Source organism: Alosa alosa, chromosome 3 (genome assembly GCF_017589495.1).
Source record: "Alosa alosa isolate M-15738 ecotype Scorff River chromosome 3, AALO_Geno_1.1, whole genome shotgun sequence".
Lineage (NCBI taxonomy): Eukaryota > Metazoa > Chordata > Actinopteri > Clupeiformes > Clupeidae > Alosa > Alosa alosa.
In genome coordinates this window covers 3,327,935-3,332,934 of record NC_063191.1, presented here as the reverse complement: position 1 = coordinate 3,332,934, position 5,000 = coordinate 3,327,935, and positions in this window count along the sequence as shown.

Genomic DNA, 5,000 nt, shown 5'->3' with positions numbered 1-5,000 from the left:
CAGATGAGAGAACGAGTGGAGGAGGAGAGAGGGGGATGAGAGAGAGAAAGAGGAAGAGAGGAGGAGAGAGAAAGAGGAAGAGAGGAGGAGAGAGAGAGAGGAGGAGAGAGAGAGGGGGAAAGAGGTGAGGAGGAGGAGAGGTGACCTTTACTTTAACCTGTTTAATACGGTTACACTCATCTCCCTCTGTTTGCTCTCCTCTCTGCCACTTATTCACTCGATCATTTACTCCCCTGTCTCTCTCTCTGCCCTCTCTCCCTCCCTCCCCTCCCTCCGCCTCCACACCCCCTCCCTCTCTCTATCTCTCTCTCCATCCCTTCATCTCTCGCCCCCCCTCTCTCCCTCTCTCTAGCTCCTTCCTGGGATCTAAAGTGTTCTGTAGTACAGTTCTAGAGTTCTGGAGTTCTGTTCAGCCCCTCTGTGGACTGAGATCTAAAGTGTTCTGTAGTACAGTTCTGGAGTTCTAGGTTCTGGGTTCTGTTCAACCCCTCTGTGGACTGGGATCTAAAGTGTTCTGTAGTACAGTTCTAGAGTTCTGTAGTTCTGTTCAGCCCCTCTGTGGACTGAGATCTAAAGTGTTCTGTAGTACAGTTCTGGAGTTCTAGAGTTCTGGGTTCTGTTCAGCCCCCCTCTGTGGACTGGGATCTAAAGTGTTCTGTAGTACAGTTCTAGAGTTCTGTTCAGCCCCTCTGTGGACTAGGATCTAAAATGTTCTGTAGTACAGTTCTGGAGTTCTAGAGTTCTGGAGTTTTGTTCAGCCCCTCTGTGGACTGGGATCTAAAGCGTTCTGTAGTAGAGTTCTCTAGTAGAATTCTAGAGTTCTGTTAAGCCCCTCTGTGCAGTAATGTTACTCCTATGTGTTGGGTAAATGTTGGTGCAGTAAAACTGCTCTATGTGTTGGGTAAAATGTGCAGTAAAGCTGCTCTATGTATTTGGAGTAAATGCAGTAAAGCTGCTCTATGTGTTGGGTAAATGTTGATTGCAGTAAAGCTGCTCTATGTGTTGGGTAACTGTGCAGTAAAGCTGCTCTATGTGTTGGGTAAATGCATTAAAAAGCTGCTCTATGTGTTGGGTAAATGTTGGTTGCAGTGAAGCTGCTCTATGTGTTGGGTAAATGTTGGTGCAGTAAAGCTGCTCTATGTGTTGGAGTAAATGGGTAAATGTTGGTGCAGTAAAGCTGCTCTATGTGTTGGGTAAATGCAGTAAAGCTGCTCTATGTGTTGGGTAAATGTTGGTGCAGTAAAGCTGCTCTATGTGTTGGGTAACTGTGCAGTAAAGCTGCTCTATGTGTTGGGTAAATGCAGTAAAGCTGGTCCTATGTGTTGGGTAAATGTTGGTGCAGTAAAGCTGCTCTATGTGTTGGGTAAATGGGTAAATGTTGGTGCAGTAAAGCTGCTCTATGTGTTGGGTAAATGCAGTAAAGCTGCTCTATGTGTTGGGTAAATGTTGGTGCAGTAAAGCTGCTCTATGTGTTGGGTAACTGTGCAGTAAAGCTGCTCTATGTGTTAGATAAATGCAGTAAAGCTGGTCCTATGTGTTGGGTAAATGTTGGTGCAGTAAAGCTGCTCTATGTGTTGGGTAAATGGGTAAATGTTGGTGCAGTAAAGCTGCTCTATGTGTTGGGTAAATGCAGTAAAGCTGCTCTATGTGTTGGGTAAATGTTGGTGCAGTAAAGCTGCTCTATGTGTTGGGTAACTGTGCAGTAAAGCTGCTCTATGTGTTGGGTAAATGCAGTAAAGCTGCTCTATGTGTTGGGTAAATGTTGGTGCAGTAAAGCTGCTCTATGTGTTGGGTAAATGTTGGTGCAGTAAAGCTGCTCTATGTGTTGGGTAACTGTGCAGTAAAGCTGCTCTATGTGTTGGGTAAATGCAGTAAAGCTGCTCTATGTGTTGGGTAAATGTTGGTGCAGTAAAGCTGGTCCTCTGTGTTGGATAAATGTTGGTGCAGTAAAGCTGGTCCTATGTGTTGGGTAAATGTTGGTGCCCCCTCTGTCGTTTGGTGCCCTGGTGGTAGCGGCAGCACTGTGTGTGTGTGTGTGTGAGAGGGAGAGAGAGAGAGAGAGATCATTGGCTCCTCTGAAAAAATGCACATCCTTTTCTCTAATAACAGAATGTGTGTGTGTGTGTGTGTGTGTGTGTGTGTGTGTGTGGAATGTGTGTGTGTGTGTGTGTGTGTGTGTGTGTGTGTGTGTGTGTGTGTGAAATATCCCATTTGAAAGTATGGCAAACACACTTGTGGGCTCAGCTTCTACCACCAGTGTGTGTGTGTGTGTGTGTGTGTGTGTGTGGTAAGAAATCCCATTTTGAAAGTATGGCAAACACACTTGTGGGCTCAGCTTCTACCACCAGTGTGTGTGTGTGTGTGTGTGTGTGTGTGTGAAATATCCCATTTGAAAGTGTGGCAAACACACTTGTGGGCTCAGCTTCTACCAACTGTGTGTGTGTGTGTGTGTGTGTATGTGTGTGTTTGTTCAGCATGTAGCCTGAGACGCTCTCTAATGCCACAACTACACAACTAAAGCCTGTGTGTGTGGGCGTTTTCTGGGGGGGGCAAGGGGGGGACGTCAGTTTGTTTTTAGAAGTGGTGGGGACAATAACTATAAGCTTGAGTGTGGTTTGAAAAGTGCGGGCTGCCCTTATGGCCTTATGTGTGTGTGTGTGTGTGTGCGCCCGGGCTGCCCTTATGTGCGGGGACACACACACACCCTTATGTTCATCCACTCATCTGCACCCACCCACCCGTCAGGAGAGCCAATCTGCACCCACCCGACCCGTCAGGAGAGCCAATCTGCACCCACCCGTCAGGAGAGCCAATCTGCACCCACTCGACCCTCAATATTAACTACCCGAACCTGACCCGACCCGACAAAAAAAACAATACAATGAGACATCTTTTTGCCGCAACGTGTGTCTGAAAACGAGGTGAAAATTTGCAGGCCTGTTGATCTGTTCACATGATGCGGCATTTTGGGGAGGCAGCATCAGCTATTAATGTGGCGTGCAACAGGGGCGTGTAGAGTGATAAGCGTGAACCTTATTATCGCGGGCCTTCAGATGCAGCAGGTGTGTGATTTCCAAAACCATGGCGGGAGAACCGACTGCACTTTGGTTAGCTTGCATTTGCTTTGCTGTTGCTTAGAATGTTAGATTCTTGCGATAGATGTTCACAGGCTACTGTGGCCTTGGTCAGTAAGCTGCCAGCCGTAATCCTGTAGCCTATGTGCGTACAATTCATTCATGAAATCATTCAATACAACAATAAAAAATAGCTTGTGTACTGTCTTAATTGAAACATGCTTCCGCACAAATGATAGCCTAGGGCAAAGAGAATGGACATCTCAACATATGGGATACATTAGAAGATGATGATTGGTGTAAACTTAGTCACATGATGTGATAAGCAGTTCTGGCGCTTAAAAATGCAACATTCTCTAATGAGAACTATAGCCCACTTAAGAAAGTGAAAAAACGTATAGCTTACTTATTTCATAATATCTAAAAAAAACACCAAGACCTACGATAGAATGATTGAAATTTCTTACAGGGGATCTAGTATATGATCTAGTATATTTAGTGTTCTCACCAATCTAATATTGACCATAAAATGTCAATTGCCCCTCGTCTAGGAGAGGAAAAGTACACTTGTGCCAGGGAGGTAGTAGTAAAATAAGAGATGGGTGATCTATGAATTCTGCAATCTCGGTGAGGTGGACTGCGCCATGCGGTATCAGATTTTTAAAAAAGGCATTCAGAACATGTTTGATAATGGTGGAGGTTAATGTACAGTATTGGGAATATAGAATAGTATTGTGATGATACAGTTTTAAATGTTAAAAGTGAATAAACTCTTTTGAGAGGTGGATAAACTAAGAGGTGGGTAGGCCTAAACTCTATTTCTGAAATTGCAGAGGTGGATAAACTGCATTTTCGGCGTTTTAGCCTCCACTACTACATCCTAATTTGCTCATAGGCCTATTCCCAGCTCCGTAACAGAAAGGTAATATTTGAATGTTATACAATGTAGGCTATAGATATTTTAGATATCATATATAGCCTACATAACGGAAGTTATCCTCTGAAAGCAGGGCATCTTCATATTTAGTGTTGCGTCGGGTTGCGTGAAAGAGGTGCAGGTAGCGCACCTGTTTGCTTTTTGACTGGCAGTGCCCAAGATCAGATGACAATACATGAGTTGGATAATGTAGGCTAAAATATAAGGTAGGCTTAAGCGAACAATAAAGGACAATGTTTAAGCCATTGGACATTATTGGAAAGAAAACGATAGCAAAGATATGCTGAATGAATTAATAATGATGTGCTAACTAGGCTACTTTTTTCAGCAAAAACATAGCTTATCCTAAAAGAAAACGTTAAGCCTACATGACATATCACGCTTATAATTTAGTCCTCTGTTTTTGTAGGCTAAATCAGCATATTACCCTAGGTCATATTGAGGCGACAGTAGCCTACTGTACCATTACAGGATTATGCTGTAGGCCTAGAGGTCTTTCCTTCATAAGGTAGGCCTACCCAATTCTTTTTTCTACAAAGTAGGCCTAAACATACTAAAGGTTGATTATTCACATTACTGCAAGCAAAAAGGAATGAAAGCGAGCGAGGACAATGGACATGGATGCATAACGATCTCTTTCTAGAAAGCTTTGCTGGAAAAAAACATAATTAGGTAAGCTATTCGAACTGACACATATAGGCTAGTTAACATCAGATGGCATAGGCTAGGCCTAAAGTAATGTTTTTAATATATAATTTTACACAGGCTACAGCTTTTAGGCCATTGATTTCATTAAAACATATGCTAATGATATTGATGAGGGGGTGTTTACAAGTGGGAGACCTAAAACCATCGACTGCGCACAAGTTGGACGTTCATTTGTGATTTTATCAAAGTCAAAGTCAGCTTTTATTGTCAATTTCTTCACATGTTCCAGACATACAAAGAGATGAAATTACGTTTCTCTACCATCCCACGGTGAAGACAAT